Consider the following 24,151-nt stretch of genomic DNA (forward strand, 5'->3'; position numbering starts at 1 on the left):
GATCACTACATATCGTGACCGTCGAATTGTAAGTTACAAAATGTACAACGGTAAAGAAACACACTTTACCTAACTCTAACCTAACTCTATACTAGACCAAGTTGAACTTAACTATATCCTATGTGTCGGAATATCCTAACATCCCCCTTAAGAACAACTTGGGATAGGATTGAAGGATTTACAAATATGACACAATAGGAAAAGGAAGGAGGCACTAGAGCCTATCCCCCCTTAGTGACAACTTCCTGAACTCCAAGCATATATCGAAGTTTAGTGAACTTCGCCTCTGTGAGAGCCTTTGTGAAGATGTCTGCAACCTGATCATCTGTTGGACAATATTGCACTTCAAGAACATGGTCATGAATGAGCTTTCTGATGAAGTGCATGTGTAGTTCAATGTGTTTGCTGCGCTGATGCTGGACTGGATCTTTGCATAGCTGAATGGCACTTTGATTATCACACCAAAGTGTGGTTGGATGCTGCTGCTCAAAGCCAAACTCTGATAGGATCTGACGAAGCCACAAGGCTTCCTTACTAGCTTCCACGGCACCACGATCTCTTCTCAAAGATAATCTACCATCAGCCGAGCTAGTTTGTTTCCATTTTTCTTGTAAGCATCTTTCAGTTCTTTGATATTAATGAAATGAAGATTGATTTATGCTTCATCTTTGTATTTATGTTTATATTTGTATTTTGTTGCATTTCTTCTTAATTTTGGATCACACTTGGTTTCTTAAAGGGCAAAGTTCTAAACAAGGAAGGGGAATGATGTTTTAGGAGTGCTCTATGTGCCCTTTGAGGGAACATGGCACACTTCCAAAAAACAAAGGATTCCCAATCGAGGCTTAAGAGTGCACCCATGCACTTCTTGCCTCAATGGGTTCACTTTGCAACCAAAATTTGTCTAAGTCTGGAATATGGGACAAGGGGTGAACATGATGAGTTCATACATAAAACCATGTGTGACACATACCAACTCATTGAGAAAACTTAGACAAGCTTGAACAAGGATAAATATACATCAAAATGCCACTTTACATACATTCCCCAAGTACAATGAACAAAGTGTGTGCAACTGCAACCAAAAAGTGTCGTTTTGTAACAACAAAGGTGTCTTGACCATGAAATGCACTAAAGATAATAGAGGAATGTTATAATTTGTACCTAGCTTCTTTTGCGCCGAAGTAGATCATCATGCTTCAGAGGGACTTCAAAACTTACTTTCTTTAAATCTGGATTGCCATTATCTTCAAGGGAGTTAGAAGAATCTTCTTGAACTAATACTTCATCCTTTTCTTAGCAATGCCTTTTTTACCTTTAAAAAGACCAAGGCACCCTTCTTTGGGCTGCATGAACTCTTGATGCGATTCCTTCTCTTTACTTCTAGAGAGTAAGTGAATAGCATCATCATCATGTCCTCGTGTTCTTTTACAATATGGAGAACTAGACATGTTTTGGACTTTCTTCCAACCAATCAACTTTGTAACGATTAGGGGACCCAGGGATGCTCGACATCAATAACCTTATACGTTTCATGAAATTTCCATGGAGCCATATTTCACTACATGCAAAATTTCCATCATGAGACAATGTAATTTATGTACCTATGATATAGAATTCAAATAGATTCCCCTCCAATGTGATATACAATTCGATGAGTAACAGATTTCCTCGAATTCTGTTACACATAGAATTATGTGATTATAGGGGTTCTTGTGTTATATGTTCCTTAAAAGAGTAGTGTTACATGGCAGCAATGAGATCCTGTTCCCAATCTTTCTTATATGGTGCAAATGTTCTTGCATGATGGGTCTCATAACAACAGTGAAGGAGACATAAGATCTTTGCTTATGAAGAGCTTGGTAGATTTTCTTTCCTGCAAATAGAACTTCTCTAAGTTGAACCTTTTTCTGAATTCTCTTATTGCATGTAAAGTGAATTACATTGATTTTGGGATATAATCAAAACCCTTAGGGAGGTAGGTAACTTCACTGTTGCAAACTTTTATTGGCATTTGAGAAGACATAGAGGTAGTCTTGACTTTGTCAGTTTCATGCTCCTTTGCTTTTCCATTGATATGTAATTGTAAACAAAGTTTATCTCTGGTTTAGGAATTTCACTAGTATCTGCTCAAAGCCATCCATAATAGCTGTTGGATTCACAACGAAACTCCCAGCCATTCGCAGAGCAGGAACAATTGCTCAGTGGAGTGCACAACTGCAACAACTGCGACATCTGTACACCCTATTAGAGGTGGAGATCAGTGACCATATCCACTTTTTTCCTCTACTTTCATTAATTCTGTGAGCGTTTCAAACATCCACCAAGGTAGAGAGATCACCATCGGTCTGGGAATACAAATAACCCTCCCATGGAGGAGGTGAGGGGATCATCAACCTCGAGCCAACTCTGAGCTGATACCATTAATAAAAGCTTTCTTTTGGGTATTGGAGTTATTTATATCATTGCTTGTCTTTTATATTTCTATTTCTTTTGCTGCATTTCTTCATTGCAGATCTATATGTAATACAGGAAGGTATGTGTTGTGAGTTGGTCTAGAGAGAAATTTTGAAGGGAAGATTAACACCGCAGGAGCATGGGAGACCAGAGACAGCAGCTGAATTAACGTTGGGGAATTGGGAATAGACACTCTTCAGGCAACTGCAGACTGCCCTCCTTGCAGGGGTGGTGGAGGCCAGACCTGTCAACTTCTTCACTCTGCAGCAACTGGGGGTTGGTTTCCCTTTCATGTCAAATATCCAACACACTGATTCAGATCTGAGGTGACCATCCGACAACTTATGCCATTAATATTGTAGGCATACGTTTTGTCAATTTTGATTTTTGTTCTGGTTTCTACGGTTTCCGTTGTGCCTTTGACTGTATTTCGTTATTGACAGTCATTTATTTTCTGTAGCTTATATTTCTCGATGTGTAAGCTGTTAGGGTTTCTGGGTTTCTATTTATAGGTTCTTCTGTTTAAGCCCTCGAATCTTAGAAATTCTTTTACTAATTCCTGTATTTTATATAGAACGGAAATTTGGCTATCAAGGCTATATTGTGTTCTGCATTTTAATGTCTTTGTAGCTATTGTATAAAATTGTATGCAACCTTGTTAGAGTTCCCATTCGTCGTTATTTTATGTGAAGAGTTATTTTTTGGCAATTACTTAAAGTTTTGGCTTTAGAGAGTTTTTCCTTAGTTTATGAATTGCATTTGTCATCCTTGGGAGGCAACAGTCTCTCATTTCCTTATGGAATTTGGTATTGTTTTTTCGTAATATGTTGATAAATAAAAAATTTTGACCAAAAAAATTTGCTTGTGATGATTTACAGGTATATCTGTTAGTTATATTCCAGTTTCAAGATGTAGATGTTTGTCAAAACTCTTATAGACCATCACTCTCGAGGTTGAGAGCTTTGACACCATTAAAGATGTCAAAGATAAGTTCCAGGCCAAAGGAGGGATTCCCTCCGACCAATAGCGTCTGATCTTCACAGGAAAGAGTCTTGATGACCGATGAACCCTTGCTTATTACAACAATCAGGAATCTACACTCCACCTTTTTCTCTGTTTGAAGGGCTGTATTGAAATCAAGCTTAATAAAAGCAGACACTCTAGAATGAGTGCCAGAGCTTCAGCAAGATAGTTGAAGAAATGTATCCACCTTTTTACTGGAATATGCATAATGCCAGGGTTTTATAGGAATTCCCCCTTTATCATGTATCATTGTCTACCCAAACCCCTTCAGCGACTCAGTATATTGCGCAACCACCACTGCTGTCCCCTGTAAGAGGTGCAGATCGGTGCTCATATCCATTGGTTCCTCTGGGGCTTCGACCAGGAATATTTTGGATAAAGAAAATAGGAGGTGGGTGCCTGATACCCCACTTTGAGTAGACTGCGCAACCACAACATCTATCCCCTATAAGAGGTGCAGATCGGTGGTCATATCCATTGGTTCCTCCGGAGCTTATATGAGGAATAATTTGGATAATGAAAATAGGACGTGGGTGCCTCACACCCCACTTTGAGCCCTCTGGATATTTGATGATTCCACTACTCATTATAACCTTGAAAGAGTTTCAATGTTTTTCAAAATTAATCTTTAGAAAGTCAGACAGACAACATTATCTGATGCAATACAAAATGATAAAAGGGAGTGCACCAAGTCACACAGGTAGTGATTATCTTCTACCATATGGGAATGGCATTTCAACCACCAGCTGTCATCAATTCCATGAGTCTTTCAGCCTTTCATCCAATAGTTAATATGGGATTCGAACTATGACAGAAGAGGCATGCTGATTATCGATTTCAACTAAAATAGCCGAAGGTCATTTGAGCGTTCCAGTGCAAATCCAGAGCATGTCATGTCAGTGTTTATCTCAAAATACTATTTTCCATACTTCTTTATCTTCGCCAGACTCGATCCCAAATGTCTTTTATTGCCAGCTTTATTCTGCCAAGGTGGGTGAAGATATTGGAGTAGTCGTTAGCAGTGGTATCCAGCTTCTTGTTCTCTGGAGTTGGCTCTTGGGCGACATTGCAGCACAGCCTGCTTCGGTGAGAAGGTTATTGGAGATGACAACTTGGGGTCAAATGCAGTTATTCCGTTAGTGTCCACCAGACATAATCCGTTCTAAGGAGGTTGTTTTTAGTCCATAATACATGCTTTAAGGAAAACTAAAACATTAAGGAGGTGCTTTTTGCAATCTGCTTTAATGGATATTTATGTGGTGAAGTTCTTGTAAGTTGTTTATTTTGATTTTAATTGCTGAATGAGTTTTCCTCTTGTTTCTTATTCGCAACTCTTTTCTCTTTTCTGTTGTGTCTGCAGATTGGTTTCTCGAAGAAGGCGAACTTAATATTCCTTTTCGTTTTGCTGCGAAAGCTCATTCCTCCTTTCTATTTATTCATTCACTCTTTTTTGCATCATCCTTCCAATGACTATGTTTTTGCCATAAGCTCAATTGCCATCTTGGGTCATATGCTATATGCCTGCTATACTTCCTGCGCCAAGATCGTCCCCTTTCATTGTTCCATATCTTCTCTTTGAAAACACAATGTCTGTAACAAAATTCAATGCCATGATCTCTGGGCCCTTTCAACTTGGCAGTGCTTGTGAATGGGTGGTGACAAAAAATTCAATTCCATGATCTCTGGGCCCTTTCAACTTGGCAGTGCTTGTGAATGGGTGGTGACAAAAAAGTTGGGCAGATCATCTGAAGCTGATTTAGTTGCTTTTATGGAGAAGGAATCATGTCCTCAATTAGAATACCCAAAGTATCATCGGGTTGTTTCAGAGTCGGCCCTTGATGTACTCAACAAATTGAGCGAACAACAACAGAAACAACCCTTTAAAAGGAAAGCCAATCGGCTTTATTAGAAAGAGTTGGCTTTAGCTTAGCCAATCGGCTTTATTAGAAAAAATTGGCTTTATCTTTTCTTCTTTTAACCTCTGCTAGGAGATTATTGTCTGCTCAAGGAATTCATTTTTACTTTTCACTGTTTGAAGGGATTTCTTTCCTCCTTGTTGGCCTTGATTTGATTGGGGAGCAGGTTAGTTGAATTCCGCAGCATGAAGCTTGGGCAACCTCTTTACAAATTGCCTTTCCTTGTAATGTTCTTTGACACTAACTGGAGACCTGATTTTAGGCCAAGATTCAAGCCAGCACAACTTCGAATAAATATCGTTGTAATGTTCTTTGACACTAACTGGAGACCTGATTTTAGGCCAAGATTCAAGCCAGCACAACTTCGAATAAATATCGTTGCAGGCCTAGTAATTTCAGGTTATGGTTTTGCAGATGTATTAAGAAGTTAAGATATGAATATAGCACTTGATCATGCTGGGTAATATGGTGCTGATGGGCTCCTGAAAAGTGCTCAAGTTTAAGCCATCACCCTTTTGGGGAGTCAGAGTAACAGATATTTCACCAAATATTTGTATCTTTATTATGAAAGCAGCAGCCTTGTCATTCCAACGTCCAAGTGTCACATTTTCATGTCTGATTTATGCTTACGAGAAATGATTGTGTGGCAAGATAATATTATTGTGGCGTGTATTTATGACTATGAATCACAATGGGACTCTGTTTTCGAGAATTGTTAATGCCCATAGATTGTTGCCTACGCATGACTGATGTATCTTAGATTTCAGTGATCCAGCATAATTCTTTCTTGTCTTCCTTATTCTTGTGATTCTGGGTCAATATTTTTTATTGGAAACATTTTTTTATTTAGTGCGAGCCTGCTTAAGAGAGGTTTAGGGTTTATTGTCTACATTACGAAGTTCTTTTGGCCTATTTGGCAGATACATGTAGGCTTATTTATTCCTAAACATCAGAAGATGTATTCCATATTTGTATATCCAATTACACAGATGAGACAAACCAGAAAATTTGTTGATCTCTCTTTTGTGTAACCACCCTCACCTTTTCCCTTGATTATATTTGATTACCTTTGTGTTTTAATGTTCCTCTGCTCATCCAAATTGAAATTTTAATACAGATTGAAATTCTAATACAAATTTGTGCAATTAGCATATCAACATCAATAATTTCAGATTGAAAATTCTGATACAAATTTGTGCAATTAGCATATCAACATCAATAACTTCAGTAGCAATGTTTCATGATTAGCTTCTTAACATGGCTTCCTAATGTGTCTTGAATGGGATCCTTGAAGTTTCAAGTTTCAAATACAAATAGCACAGCCGACAACTGAAGTTAGTGATTTCTTGTAGGCTGCCAAGTATTTTCGGAGTTTATAAGTATTTTAGCTTGTTAACATCACTTCCTAATGTGTCTTGAATGGGATCCTTGAAGTTTCATGTTTCAAATAGAAATAGCACAGCCGACAATTGAAGTTAGTGATTTCTTGTAGGCTGCCAATTATTTTCGGGATTTATAAGTATTTAAGTTCACTTGTCTTATTTATCTATTAGAATAGATAGAACTTTTCGGTATTTGTCATCTTGCTTCCTTAAACTAAAGCCTTTAAGGTTCTTTAGCCTTTAAGGTTCTTTAGGCTGCTAAGTATTTTCGGGGTTTATAAGCACATACAAGTTCACTTCTTTTGATTTAGCTTTAGAATAGATAGGACTTGTTAGTATCTGCCATAGCTTAAACGATAATTTAATTTAATAGGTTTACTCATGTATATTCCTAGATATTAATGTAACTGAATGTTTGGAATTATATATAGAAACTTAAACTGAGTATGTTGTTGCGTTGCAAGGGCATAACCAGGGGCATAACCATTTGAAGTAATTTGACTATTGAAGTTGACATGACTATTGATGTTGACATAGCTTTAATAGTTCTGTTAAACATTCCTCATTTTTAGGAAGCAAATCAAACCATAATATGTCACTAAAATTAGTTCTAATTGCTTTGGTTATGATAATGATTTTCTGTTTTTTAGAAACAAAAAAATATTATGGAACTTACTTTCATTGCTCGTTATCGTAAACATTGCTGGTTTTTTAAGAACAATTATCGGTGTAATGAGTTAAGAATGAACAATTGTCGGCACAATGAGCTAATGTCTTTGTTATAATGGATGCAATTTACAATCAAAGCAACGCATTTCCATTGCGCCAATGTCTGTTATAATGGATGCAATTTACAGTGCATTTCCTGTGCATTTGTTTGTTATATATTTTACTATTTCTATGTTCTATATAAGTTCCTTGTTATAATGGATGCAATTTACAATCAAAGCAGTGCAGCGCCAATGTCTGTTATATTGGATGCAATTTACAGTGCATTTCCTGTGCATTTCTCTGTTATATATTCTACTATTTCTATGTTCTATATAAGTTCCGTACACTAATAAGAAGTGTTTTGATATTCATTGCTTTGAAGTTAATTGCAGTTACAATCTGCGTTCACTGATAACAAGTGTTTGAAACACATTGATAACAAGTGTTTTAATATTCACTGAAGCACAATGATAAAAATGTGTTTTGATATTCACTGTTTTTGTAGTTACAATCTGTGCTGAAGTACACTGATAATAAGTGTTTTGATATTGGTGTCTATTAAGCCTTTTGTTGTTCATTATTTACTTCACGCTATTTACCTCACACTAACTCTCACACTATTTACCTCACACTAACTCTTTGGAGTGCTTAGAAATATTAAGTTTTTTTGTTAATAACTATTTATATGAACTTTAGAAATATTAAGCCTTTTGTTAATCACTATTTACATGAACTTTGGAATGTCATAAGATGGTCATTGACATCATTAATATTTGATATTAGAAATATAAGACATCATTGACATCATTAAAAAACAATTGATCGTCATAATGAACATGGTCTGTAAGATGTAATTTCACACTTTAAAATGTATATTGAATCAATGTTTTCCTTGGTTCAGATAAAGTGTTACTAAGATCAATATTTATGAATCAATGTTTTCCTTGGTTCAGATAAAGTGTTACTAAGATCAATATTTAATCTTACACTGAAGATTAATATTTAATGTTGCAATTACTTTTATCTTGAAATAGAGTTAATTTATTGGATTTCTCTCATGATTTAAATGAATGATATATGATTTTCACTTGTAAACATAATTGATAATGCATGGTTGTAAAAATAAGAAAATAGCTATTTTGCCACTGGTCACATGTTCTTTTAACATCACATTATGTATGTAGAATTAATGCTTCTTTTTATGGGGCATTTGAACATGTGTTACACTTTGATGACAATTTATGAATCATGGTTGTATAATCTATTTTCAAAGAGCTATTTTTCCATTGGACACATGTTCTTTTAACATCACATTATATACCTTTAACATTATGTTATGTGTGTTGAATTGATGCTTAAGTTTTATGGGGCATTTGAACATGTGCTACATTTAGGTTTCTATTTGGCGAAATTTTCTCTAAGGCATTCAAAACAATGAAAGATCAATACACAAATATAACTTAGCAGTGAATTAAGAAAATACCTAAACTTCAATGCCTTGATGAAGATCAGTTATTGGTGCAACCCAATGCTCCAACTCAAAACTATAAGTATGGAAAATGTGTTAAGACCGAAGAAAGAACTTTACGAAGAAGGAAATCGATGTGTCCCAAAAAGACACGACTTGTCAAGTTGCTTCTCTACAAACTATTCCCCAAGAGTAGTTGCTACCAGACCTATCCATCACCCAGGGAGCGTCCCATAGCTACTTGATGGAAACAAGTATATAAGTTAGTAGTTGTTTTCTTTATGTCTCACCCACCAAATGTATTGATCCAAATTGATGGATTGCAATTTATGATTCATGGTTTTGTAAGCACCATTTTTATCATTTTTCGAGAATAAATATATAATAAGTTTGCTTATATGAAGTTAATGTCATTTAAGCTTGTCATTAATTGCAATTTTGATCTACTATTTGCACACTTGAACTCATGTTCTACAATGATAGTAAGCAGTGTCCAATTGTTTGGCCTAAGTTAGAGAGCCTACTCTCCTTAACAACCAAGTTCCAACAAAAGAGAAATGCTATTTATGAAAGGAGGTAAAATAATTTTTTTCTAAATGCTATTTATGAAAGGAGGTAAAGGAAAAAAATTCTCATGCTTTTTAGAAAAAATAGCTTTAGTGAGACAAAAAAACTTCTCAAAAGTGGGAGTTTTATCTTAAATTGAATAAATAAAAAAACTCTAGGGATTGTAGGTGGGATTAATGAAGAACACTAACCAAACCAACTCATTGATAAAGAGAACTAAGTAGAAGAAGATCAATGCCAGCTAATTAGCTAAATGGATGACACAGAAAATGGAGCAATTTTAAGATAGCTAATTTAAAGGTAGCCCACTCACCTGTGTCTTTATTTAATTCAATTAAATGTGTTTTAGTTTTAAATTTAGTTTTTTTCTTAAAGTCTATATATCATTATATTCAAAGATAAAATTAATGAATGAAAACAAACAACATAAACCTAAACTTAGATGATACATGTTTTTTTCATGCTTCTTGATTGCTACAAAGTCATGTACTTAATTTTGGATGGAAAAATGATACATATTGTCTTGTAACTTGACTCATTTCTTTAAGTTTAAGAACCAATCAAGACATTTGTCATGCTTCTTGATTTCATGCTAATTGATTGCTACAAGGTCATGTACTTAATTTTGGTTGAAATAATTATACATTGTTTTTTACTTGACTCATAGTTTTAAGTTTAAGAGCCAATCAAGAATTTTTTTAATGCATTCATTCTCTTCTTTATTGTTGTCACCAACTAGATTAGTTTCCTACCAAACATTGACAGTTACCAATTTTAAAAAGATTTCCCTTTATCAATATGAAATGTTTAAGAATAAATCCACCAATAATTGAGAAATTTTTTTTTACCAAATATGTTAATATGTTAGCAATTCATAGGATCACTGGAATATCATGAAATTTATTTTCTAATACACTTTATACCGATATAGACATATTGGGAATTTAATACACCTTCAATTTACGTTAAATTTATTTTTAATTTATAATGAATATTCACCTTAAGATATGTTTGTTATTAATAACAAATATCCCATAAGCTTTGTAGGTGGCTATATTGCAAGGGTATCTTGTGATGTGGTCTCGCATCTTGCATATACCTTGGTCTTTGTTCTCAACAATTGCATTGTAAGTTTACTTACATTAACAATAAAAGTTTGAATTCCATGAAAATTTGTTTGTATAAAAGGATTATAGGAATGAGTAATTTATTGGAGTGATTTATATTGAATGATATCTCTATAGGTTGTTACTATAACTATATAATTACAAAGTATATTCAACAATATGCAAGTTAGATATAACAATAAATTGTAATGTAGCATTTCAAACGAAGAAGCTCCTTGTTGCCAAAGGCTGATTTAGTGTCAACATGAAGCTGGAACAAGGATAATTTTAGGGGCGAATGTTCACCCTTTGGCGAAACTAAGGGGTTTTAATTTTTAGTGGGCGAATATTTGTATCATAGTACATTTTTACAAATCACCTCAAATAGCCCACCTTATTTTAAGGGAGAGGGTAAAAAAGGTAAATTTAGCCCTTGAAATTAGGACTTACAACCTTCCATTCGCCCATTTTCAAGAATAGGTTTTATTTAAGTGAATCCATTCGCCCATTTTCAAGAATAGGTTTTATTTAAGTGAATCCTATGGGCCAAATACCATATTTATAAAAGAGGTATGGTAAATTAATAAAAACTATAAATAAATGAGAGGTATGGTAAATAAATAAAACATTTTTTATATTTACTCCATAAGTCACCTTATATACATGTAAGGGTGTAAACAAATAAAAATATAAGTAAAGTGGAGGTATGGTAAATAAATAAAACATCTTTTTATACTTACTCAAAAGGTATGGTAAATAAATAAAACCTATTTTTATATTTAGTCCATAACCCTCTTCTATTTATGAAGGCTCAAGAAAGAGGTTTTATTTAAGTGAATCCTATGGGCCAAATACCATATTTGTAAAAGAGGTATGGTAAATTAATAAAAATATAAATAAACGAGAGGTATGGTAAACAAATAAAACATTTTTTTTTTATATATTTACTCCATAAGTCACCTTATATTTACGAACACTCAAAAAATGGGTTATATTTAGGTGAAACCTATGGCCAAAATACTATGGGACAAATACCATGGACTAGATTGTTATTAATACCATGCAAAAAACCATTATTAACCCTAATATTAGAATTAATAAAAATAAAAATGGCACATGGTATTGACCCATGGTATTCATCTGGAATGTAGCCTATTTAAATGGGGGAATTAAACCAACATGTAACCTATGCTAAGATTCACTAGGACTTTACAAAGTTTTATTATTTAGTGAAAGACTCGCCAAGATCTTACAAGATTTTATAATTGAGTAAAATATTCGCCATGCCTGGTGAGAGATTCGCCAAAAAATTATATATACATATTATATTATTGATAAAATCGCCTTCCATTTTTCCTATATACCATGGAGATTCGCCCATTTATTATATTTATAAATTTAAGGGGGTTCTTAAAATTTTCCCTGAGCTGGAATATAATACCTCTTTAATTTTGTTTGGGCTTACTACAGTGATTTAATTACATTGATTGAACTTATTTATTTGATCTATTTACTTTACTTATTCGTTTTCCTAGAGAGGCTAACAAACTTTCTTTCTTCTTAGAGAGTGATTCAATTGGCTTAGCTCGCCCAACCGTTATTGTATTGGATGGGAATGAAGACAGCTCAAAACTGGATAAATAAGATGGAGAGTAACCATCCATCGATTCTATAGTACCCTTACCTACTCTCAACGTTGGGCCAACCTCCTAGGTGGGCGGGTGTTTATTTCATTTATTAAACCAAGCTTCCATTCAACAATAATCCCTTCAAAGGGATGTGCTCCAGAGCAGTAAAGCATACTATCTTGTATTAATGCACAGACACGGTAAACTGTATCTTGTATTACTTATCTAACAAGGGCATTGTCCATATATCCCACATTGACAGGCTCGACCAGCGTACGAACTCTTAAAGGTTTGACAGCCACGACCACCGTACGCACTTTTTATAATTTCGGCGGTTTAGATTGACAGCCACGACCAGCTTGCGCATCCGTTTGGCACAGATCTGTCCTGCCGTAGAGCCACTTGTCAGGCATACGTTGGCCTCCGTCAGTAATCTCCACTTGGCATTCATTCGTTAGCTTTGATATCCCCTATCAGAATGTGCCATTTGGCACCATCTGTTGGCTGACAATCACTCGTTGGCTGAATTTGGTCTATCAACGGTTGCCACTTGGCATGCACCCGTTTGTTGCCATGCTATTGGATTCGCCACTTGGCAGCTATACGTTGAATGGGACATTGCCAATCCGGACGTGCCACTTGGCATGCATCCGATGGCTGAAGCTGGTCTATCAGCGGTTGCCACTCTCGTTGGCTAAATTTGGTCTATCAGCGGTTGCCACTTGGCATGCACCTGTTTGTTGCCATGCTATTGGATTCGGCCACTTGGCAGCCATACGTTGAATGAGACAAGCCTATCCGGACATGCCACTTGGCATGCATCCGTTCGCTGAAGCTGGTCTATCAGCGGTTGCCACTTGGCATGCATCCGTTGCTTGAGATCTGTCTCGTTGGGATGTGCCACTTGACAGTCATATATTGAGTATGGGCAGATCTGGGACGTCAGATCTTGGTCGATCTGGGCCGTCTGATTCTGGCAGATCTGGACTGTCGGATCTCGGGCGATCTGGGCCATCAGATTGCGGAAAACCTGGGCTGTCAGATTCCGGCAGATCTGGTTCGTTGGATTTCGGTCGATCTGGTCCGTCAGATTTCAGGCAGTCTGGGCCGTCAGATTGCAGGCAATCTGGGCCGTCCGTTCTTAGGTGACATGGGCCGTCCGATTCTGGAAGATCTTTGCCATTCGATTAGGCAGATTTTGTTCGCCCGATATCGAGCAAAGTACATCGAGAAGATAGGTTAGTGTTAATGTTGCTTTTTATTGTAAAGTAAATGGTAAGAAAGTATATTTATAATGTAACGTAAGTGGGTTTGTGTTCTCTGTTCATCCTTTTTATATCAAGGTGGACGGGATAGTTATTCGCTTTAGATAAATTAAAATAATATATAAATTTTATTTTATTTTGATAAAATAAATATTATATATTTTTAATTTAAAATACTCTTTTTCAAACGTGTCAGTATCACTTGATAAATCAAAATAAAATAATTAATCATTAAACTCAAAATAAATAATATATTAAAAGGATGAGAAAAATTGAATAAAAGCTTCTTATATTTTTCCATTATAATATATTAAATTCTAATATATTTATTTAAAATATTTAAATTAAAAATAAATAAATTCACAAATTATAAAGTACTTTTAGGCTAACTCAATTTAATCAATTTGTAAAAAATAAAAAGTAAAAATTTAAAAATAATTTATTAAAATTATGATAATTCTAAAACATTTTTCTTTATGATACATAAATTTTAATATATTTATTTAAAAAATAAATTAAACTAAAATAATAAATAATAAATAAGTAATTTTATTGGAAAAAACCTACTACCTACTTCCAATCCAATCAACTTATAAAAAAATAGAAATTCTTTTTAAAAGTTATTTTTAATATTTTAAAATCATTTCGAATCCAATCTATAAAAAAATAAAAATAAAAAAATTTAAAAAATTCCATCACTCCAACCCCCCTCTCTCTCTCTATAATTTTTTCCTTATAATATAATAAGAATATATTTATTAAACTTGATATAACAAATAATAATATATTTATTAAAATACAATTACATTTTTGTTAGTAATGAAAAAGATTAAAGAATTTTCTGTAATATTGTCAAAATAGAAATATAATATTATTAGTATTATTTTTAAAATAATTAAATAAATATACTTTTCTAACTAATATGGGCAATTTTAACATAATGATTCTTAGATATTTAGGTGCAATGAAGAAATGAAGATGTTTTAATGGGTGAGTAATATAATTTAATATACATTTTTATACACAAAATTAAAAATAAGTAAAATAAATGTTAAATGTTAATATTATTTTATTAGAAATGAGAGAAATAATAATTATATAATCTTTTTCATTAAATTAAATTGTAATGGTATAATTTTATAAAAAATAGAGAAGGATTAATTTTTTTTAATGATTTTTTGTTAAGTAAAAAAAAGTAGGCATTTATTCCTTAAAGAAATAATTTATATATAAACTATTAAAAGATATATATCTATATATATAAAACAATCTATGGGGTGTAGCTCAATTGTTGATCACCATAATATGAATTTGTATATAAACTATTAAAACATATATATCTATGTATAAAACAACCCATGGGGTGTAGCTCAATTGTTGATCACTATAATATGAAGTGTTATGTAAACACTGAGGTTCAAGGTTTGAATCTCCATGGGTGGTTTATATTGGACATAGTGCTTCATGTTTAGAAGGCCATCAGGTGGGCTAGAGATTTTATAAAGTATGATCTTTACCTTAAAATGATAAAATTGAATTGGCATTCTAACGCACCTTTCAATTATCCTTGAATTGCTTGTCAGACAATAAAAGGGCTACCCTTTAATTGTCAATCTGCAATCCGTACACAACTTATGAACTGTCGTGCACCATATATGCTTAGTACAATTTTGGTTATGCAAATGCAATTGTAGTAATATATATATGCTTTTCATACTTCATGACTTATAATGCATCATCAAATCACTAATTCGACATCAAACTCACACTATAATCCACACTTTTTAGAAATGCAAATGTTAATCTAGGTTGTAGAACACTAAATTCACTATTTGCAAATAAATCACATATAAACCAAAAGTGACTTGTTGAAGTAATAAAGTCATCTTATAGACTGTAACATAGTTGCAATTGCATATATGAGATGCAATAAGGTATCAAATTATCAAATTATTCCTTGCTTGTGAAAGAAACCAAATATAACTCAACTATTGAAATATCAGATAACCTAATCAAATATTGGTAGTTAGTATCAAATTGCAACAATACGAATCTATGAGTTATATTAGAGTAAAAAGAATATAATGGTAAAAGGGAATTGCATCATATAACATAATATAATCTACAAGAATTGTAGCAACATAAACAAACCGAATTGCAACAATAATATAACATACAGGGACTGTAGCAACATAAGTGAATTGAAATGAAACACCATTAAGTAGTTGGACTAAAGCAACATAAATAAATCAAACAACAACAATATAAAAACAAATTTAAAGAAATAACATAAACTACAACTATCTACTAATATCACCAATACCTAACTAGGGAGGGAGCTCTACATCCTTAGATTGGCACTGGGTTAAGAAGGAAGGAATATTTGAATGCTCAACACACCATTTAGGAAGAAAATGAACTTTAAATTATAACATAAATGAAGTTACAATGCTTAATATTTCAATACAATATCTTTGCTATCTATCCAATTAATTGTCTATCGTTTTGTGTATCCTTTTATACAAAGTATCATTTTTACCTAAATGGGGTGATTGAGGAAGATGGATAACCATGAGAATTAGGTTGTTCCATCCTAATACATTGTTTTCCAAGAATTCAAGTATGTGATGACTCAATCAACTGTACGATAGGTGGCAAGTGAGTGAGTCTACTTTCTCCTTGTAGATTTCCATCATGAGAAGACCAATTGTTATGCATATTCCCAATCCAAAAGTGACAACTATATGTTTAACTATCAAGCTGACACAATTTCAAATGAGTTTTAACATTGAGCGTAGTATGGAGTTGCAACAACGTTGGTTTGGAGTTGTTTCCATATACGCAAGCATGAGTTGCAACACAGACTAAAGCAGGTGTTGTTACCATGGATAGGAGTGAGAGTTGTAGCATAATCCAGAGTAGGTGTTATAGTAATGGGGTAGAGTAGGAGATGAAAAAACGGGCCTAAATATGAGTTGTAACATTGTTGTGCCTTGAAATTGTGATTACAACATGTTCTAAGTTGTAGCAACGAGAGTTACAACAATAGGAGAAGCAACAATGGTTGTGAAGTGCAATGATTGTCGATGAGTGCCTGTGTTCTTTTATTCCTTACCCACCATGGTTAGTATAGAAAGATAAAAATTTCCCATTAATGCATACATATAGAAATGGCATATTGTAGTGCTAATTATACCTTGTTAAAAACATGTTATTGTGAATGGAAATTGAGGAATCAAGTTTAAATAAGGAAAAAAGGAGAAGAAAATAGGTGTTGGATGGGTTTCAAAAGGATGCTAAATTGATCACCTATCATCTCCCCTTAGCCGAATTCATTGCATCTCCCCATGCAACCAATAATTAATATGAGTCAAAGAGAGAAAGGTGCCCATGGAGTTTGTTGAGGCTATAGCCTGAATATCCTACCTCATTCACATGGAAATATCCTCCTTGTGCTTGAATTTCCCTCCAATAGATCAAATCCTATTTCCTGTTGAACTTGTAGATCTTCTTATATTACATCATGGGTAGCCAAATCTTTGGATAATACAAATTCAACCCTATCCATTTGTCTCCACATTCTTCCACGCATTGAATATAATTATATACCCTTTCTATTGCCACTTTCATGTTTTTAGGGTCGAAATAGTCTCTTCGTTGGATGTCCTTGTTGGCCTATTTCCATCTATCATTGCATCTTTCCATAGCTACCATTTTTCAAATATCAATATGATTTATGCAGTGTGTAATGTTATCTTTTCTGTTTCTACTCATCAATGTTGCATGTTGAGGAGAGGCCATCCATTACTTACGTATATTTGGAGAGGTCAGTAGTACTCTCCCCTAACCCATACATTACTGTTGGAGTTACTTTTAGAAATTCTATTGGTAGAACCCTAATCAACATAATTGTGCATGTATGATGCAAAATTACTTAATTGAATGTCTCTAATTAGATGATTCAGGTTCCAGGCTAGGTCATGAAAATAACATTTTGTTGATATAATTAACACAACATATTTTTCTCTTCATTTATACATGCATAACAGGATATCAATTTTTTTTGGGGGGGCTTATGTCAAAAGGTTTGTTAGTTGTGAGGGCCTTTGTTTGGAACATAATAAATTTATCCCGAGAAAACATGTTATAGTTAAGAGAAGGGGGTCTAAAACCTAGGGTAGAGATTACTAATAGTCCCAATTAGATATCTTAAATATTCAATTTGTTCACTTGATGTTCCAAATAGAACAAGTTCCCCTATTCTACTCTCTCCTCTCCCACTTTATTTTATAGATTTCAACAAATTCCACCCATTGCTATCTTAACCCTTTAAAAATATATTGATGTTATCTTATGGGAATGAATCCCTCCCCATAGGGGGCTAGAAACTAGTCCCATCTATCATGTTTGGATTTCATCCATTTATCAAGGATTTCTACTTGTACCTCCCTTTCCTCAACCACATTCTACATAGATTTGGTATATACTTCAGTTGTGGTAGGGGAAATATCAATTGTTTGAATTGTTTCCTCTTGGGATTCTTTTCTAGGGTGTTCCTTTCTGTTATCTCCAAACCCTTCCTCGCTTCCAAGTTTAAAACCTTAATCCACTTCTTAGAATAAATTTAATTGTTCACGAGCAATTCTTATATAGTTGGAGCGTAAATATAGGACGAGCAATTTTTAAATATAATCGTGTGATTGTAAAAGATCAACGACCCATAATCCTTGATCGGGTCGTGACCTGCATAAAATTTAGTCAAATATTTTTTCCCGACGAACTTAACTCACCTCCCCCTTCCTGATGATCTGACCGTTTATAATTTAATCGACAGTACCGGTGCATCATCAGACGCTAAGGTGCTCGAGCTGTAAACACTTAGTCTACCCCTGATGCATCATCACCATCCTTCCAATATTCATTGAACGATCATGTTATTACATCAGACGTAAAGTTGCAAGCCTCTTAGCACTGCCCCTTCGACCCGATAAGATCTAAATTGATCATCATTGCACGATCAACGACTTGTATAGTTTTCAGGCCTAGACTTGCATGAAAGTTACCTCCTCCACTGCGCTCGATGGATGGGACCCATCCTTGATCTTTGAGCTGACAAGTTAAGAGGTGACAGGTTTCCGACTATAATTAAGTGTAATTCCTACCTCAATTAATTATTCCCCTTTTCCAACTTTTCACCGTTTTTCCTTTCGCATTCATTATTTTTCTTGCATGCCACTGTGTAGCTCGAGAGTTGTAGACCAGGAAAGTAAGCCTGATTGATTATCATTCTTTCCTAGTAAGTAATATTTTGTTGCTCCAGCTCTTTTTACAGTTCTTTGTCAGTCAAATTCTTAGGGAGGAACAATGCCAGAGGAATTATCCAAAAAAACTCTCATTAACGAGTTGGCCAGTATAAGGGATCCCCAAATCCACCTTATAGATGTCTTGACTTTGAAAAGAACCCTGAATTCACCCTTTCATAGCTCCAAAGAAGATCAATGTCTAAAAAATATGGGGTTTTAGTTGTCACACTCCTGCCAGTGTATTTCGACCCAGATTCTACCCTTATGCTAGCTAATTATCTTGATCTTGAGCCTCAAATTATCACTTCTCCCGTAGACCACCTGATATTCCTCAAAATCAATGAGTAAATTATCTCTAAAATGCTAGGCATACCAGCCTTTGGAATAGACATTACTGACAAAGGGCTAGATCGGGAATTTATTACATGGGCAGAAGAGGACAAGTCAAAGTTTCTCAAAGGTTTACTCAAAGGCCCCGACCCAAACCTGAAGTTGGGATTTCCCTTTCCCACCATCTCTTTGAAACCCTTCTATTAGAACTTGACATCGCTACTTACCATAAGTTTTGGCTTATTTGACGACTCAAGGGTTGATGCATCCATTTTCTTAGCCATTCAACTTATTACTATGAATCCTGAAAAAACGATGATCAATTTTCCGAAATATTTGGCCAGGGCTATCATGATCGACCTCACAACTGCTCTCCCATTCAAATCCCACCGACATTGTACATACCTTATTCAATTAATTTTATTTAACTATGCTAGTTGTTTTCTATCCACTAAGCTCCTCACGACTACTAAGGATGGAAGCATAAATAAGATAGAAATTTATCAATTGACAAACACAATATACCTGGTACGTCTCCCTCACTCCTACACCCACTACATTGACCGTTTTGCTTTTTATTTGAGAGTTAAATTTCTCGGTGAGGCCCCCTAACATAATTTATGAAGAACAAAGGAGAGTTTTATGGTTGACTAAGTAAGATAGCATAGGGATATGGTTTTTGTATCCGAACTTTTCCCTGATAAAATTTTATGGTTATGAAAAGGAACCTTTACATTTCCCAAAGTTCATGACACCTTTAATCTTCGCTTATGAAGTGTTGAGACAGAGAATTATAGTTAATGAGTCACATTTTGCATCAAAGAAAAAGGGAGCATTTTTTAGTTATCCTTATTCTATTCAGCCTCTCATCGCTAAAAATAAAAATGCAGGAGATGTAATTGAAAAGGAAATGTTTTCATTTGGATTAATGCATGATAACTGTTGGCATTATGACCCCCTTGCAATAATTTTTGGACTAAGAAAGTAGGCAATATTATTATCTTACACTCATGAATGTAGACTAGAGATGGAAAAGTTGGCAAACTCAACAACTACTAGCTCCATCCTGGTAGTGATGTAGGTGTCTACAGAGCAAAACCATGTACCAATAGGTGACTGAGAAACACATAATCAAGCTTTGATACCATCTGAAGCTTGTGTTCTGGAAACAAAACTTACACAGCCTTTAACAACCACATTTTCCCTAATTACGAAGAGAAAATAAGAGGCTTTAGAGTCAGAAGAAACCCTGCGCTACATAAAGGCTAGAGAAGGTTAATATGTGGATACTGAAGAATTTGAGAAAATGGTAGAACAATTGAATATGGAAATGAAACAACCTATTTATGAAACTCGACTAAAGGAATTAGGAGCGCAAGCGTTGGATGTTAGACATAGTTTTATTGGAGAAAAATCAATACACATGCCAGGGACAAAATAGTCTAGATGGAAGGTGTTACTTTCATCTAAATCGACCTCCATCCTTTCATGGAAACAAGGTCACAAAATATCTCAACTTCCTACTTCTTTAAATCTGAAATCCAATATTACCATCACGTCCAACTCATTGAGATCTTTCTAGAGATATAAATTTTACCTCCATCTGAATTACGAATCGAAAGTTATGACCAATTGAAATCTGACCAATAACCCCTTTCCATGAGCAAGTACTACCATGTCGCACCCACATGGACCTACGTGGTTCCATGAGGAAACAATGACTAATGGTCCACATCAACATACTGCCCTATAAAATTTCCATTGTGGTATATGTCACGTCGCCCTTACCTAGGGCCCACTAGACTAGCCCCTTAGCTTGTTTTGCTACTAATCCACACTTATTGCCCCTTGACCCTCAACCCTTGCCATATGTTTCACAAAACGCTTACACATCGAAGTCCCAAGATGGAAAGTTTTAAGGTTAACAAACAAGAGTACTTCCCATCAACCTTGGCCCCATTAGCCTTGTTACCAATAGTAGCACGTCTTCCCTGAGACATCGAGATGAAGTCAACTTGAGATGACATCATCCTGTCCACTTGGCCTCCTCCAAGAGTGCCATGTGTCACTCACTTTTGAGCCCCTTGACCCTATAATATGGTCGATTATGCCTACCATGTGGCATGTCGCCATGTCAACTTGATTCCACATCAATTTCACTATCTGGCCTCGGTCCCACTAGGGTCCTAGCCCTTTTGTAAAACATGAAATTCCTGTTATAACGAAAAGTTGGGTATTCTATCCCCACAGAACGAAACACTTAACAAACCCTCCAACCCTAAACTCCCATGTAGTTCGACTTGAGCCCACATCCTAGCCATTCGACTACTCAGGTTGTCTACCATGCAAGCCTTTCTTTCAATTTTCCATAGTATATGACCTGAACACATAGACCTAGAATTCACTTGGACCCCCAAATTTAGTCTATTTTCGAGGCGTATTTTTCCTTAATGCTTTAGGATGATTTTTTGGGTTTTTCTGCATCTTTTTTAAAAAATTGACCAAGGTTATTTTGAGGGCACAAATACAATAAACCCATCCCCATGCACAACCATTATCACAACTTTCTCTTGGAAAATAACATTTTGTAACTTCAATGATACCCACACCAGGCCTTACTAGTATGTCCATGCATACATACCATCCGATGAGTAAGGGTGACATTGACCCATAAAGCATTTCCTTGACCAAAAAACCATGAGATACATATTTAAGACATGGAGCCACCTTCCTTGATTCCATAGAGGCTCTATGCTACTCATAACATACAGACCACATGATCTACACACCACATCAATCTATATAGCACTATAAACACCAACTAAATCATGCAATTTCTATGCATGTATAAGCAACCATGCATACAACTTATGTTTTACAGATAAATCAGTTACCTTTTGAGCTAGATCTTCCTTTTATACACAATACAAAAATCAATCTACTATTGAAAATACCAGTCAGACAGGCAAGTGGCCAATAATTCCACACATATCGATGCACACAACCCTGTAGCTATTAAGGAATCACATGCATTCTATGTCACACTAGTAAGATTCCTAGACCTTCTAGATACAAGATAACAATATATGAGATATTCAAGGAATCCAAACAATTCCCAAACATCTCCATCAATAAGTTAGCTTCCACTCCTATTCTTACTAACAATAGATGACCAATGAGTATGAGGTATTAAAAGAAGTCTTGGTTGTTGTAGACCACTAGGCATACAAACATCTATTCTCTTGCAAGGATTCTTCGAGGTTAAGTACACCCTACCAATTGGTCCTTATTTATCATAAACACATTAAAAATTGAACATCCATGGCCATATGATAAATCAAGTGCTCTTTCTTGAATGTACAAGAGATATTCATTATTGGCCATTCATAATACGAGTACTTAAAAGTAATAAACACTTACTTAATTTAAACAAAGATGTTGGTGTCTAGAGGAGGGACTTCAACTCTCCTCCCAACAATATGCTAATATACATTGCAATATTTCTTGCTAATAGCCACCCCTAAGCCAAATTTAGAGCTCGAGTAGGGAAGTGCTCAAGGAAATATGCTACATCCAATCAACCAACCACCACAGGGGCTTCACTCAATGAACCTATGACATATCATGTGAATTCGTGGCATATTAAACAATACCCTTAATTTGAATACATATTGGAAAATACCTCTAAAAGTCACATTATCTAACCCCCTACCAATATGAACCCAATATACCTTCCCAATTTAAAAACCCCTACTTTCACTAGATATTATAGGTATCCATTTTTTCGTTAACATTTTTTATACCCCTTTATAGTTTTTCATTAACTTTAGGCTCCATTTTTTATACCTCCCAATATAAAACCCCTCTACCCCCTATATATCCCCCATTATATTATGTCATTTTTTCCTCAATAAATATCCGCCAATATGAACCCACGTGGTATGGTATTGCTCCCCCATTGAAGCCCCCGTTGTTACCGGGAATAGTGTCTATGCAGAACTGCTAATCCCACTAAGGCTAGTGGCTACCTTAGAAACAAACAAAGTAAAAACTACTTTCGTTTTCCTTTATAAGAGATAGTGTTATAGCTCCAAATCTCACTCTTATGGTTTGTGATGCTGTACTCATGGCCTAGGGAAACCCCTCCTTCCAGACCTAGTCCTAAAATTTAAAAAATAGTGTTTTATCCCTTATACGCGACATTGACCCGAGTTAAACGCGTGTATATGCGGGTCTGTGTATATCCAACCCGCGTGTATGTATTAAAACACTTAAAAAAATATAAAATTCCTTCTTTTCGGGCGAAGATCGCGGGTTTTACCTGCTGATCACCTGTTAGTGCCCGTGGCCCAACTGTTCCCAACCAACTCCTAACTAAAAAACTACTTTGGAGATGGTATAAAAAGACCTCAAAGGGAAGGCCTAAGGAGGAGAGAATAGAGAAAAAGGTGATTATGCTGAGATTTTTCCCTTGACCAGGTCTGAAGTCCCTTGTGCCTTCTGCACTCCCCCCATTTTGTACAGGAAACCTTTGTTTCCTTGTGTGTTGATGTTCATCCACCATTTATGACATCATGGAGAGAGTCATGGAAGGAGTTTTGTTAGAGGCTTGAGGCTGGAACGGATCCGGAAGGAAGATTTGCTTGGAGCCTGCTGAAGGTGACTCAGGTGAACATATTCCTTTTTATGTACTTTATTTGTCTATAATAAAAGAAACACATGTCTTAGTTCCCGAAATGAATCTTCTTTATGTTAATGATATTCATGTTTTGAATTCATGTGTAAATGGTTGTTTGGATTTCATAACTAACTACCTTTCTTTATAACATGAAGATGGTTTCTTTATAAGTTTTTGTCCATGTACTGCTGTGTTCTTTGAATTGTTTTTTTTGCAGGACAAAAGAGAAGAAGGGAACTCCAAGAAGGGTTCGGACCCTAAAGGCCTTCTCAAACGTAGGACCGAAGGTACGTACCCTTATCATAGAATTTGCTTAT

General features: G+C 35.0%; 1 long non-coding RNA gene across 1 annotated transcript; it reads left to right on the plus strand.

The window, feature by feature from the left end:
* The first annotated feature begins 1,376 nt into the window (after positions 1-1,376).
* On the plus strand, positions 1,377-4,360 carry LOC149248166 (uncharacterized). The gene is made up of 2 exons (XR_016266653.1): positions 1,377-2,783; positions 3,336-4,360. It is a non-coding gene; the product is annotated as an uncharacterized LOC149248166 (long non-coding RNA).
* The last annotated feature ends 19,791 nt before the right edge of the window (positions 4,361-24,151 follow it).

The sequence above is a fragment of the Pinus tabuliformis genome, chromosome 7 (assembly GCF_031772625.1).
Source record: "Pinus tabuliformis cultivar Carrire ecotype Pingquan chromosome 7, CPIR1, whole genome shotgun sequence".
Classification (NCBI taxonomy): Eukaryota; Viridiplantae; Streptophyta; class Pinopsida; order Pinales; family Pinaceae; genus Pinus; species Pinus tabuliformis.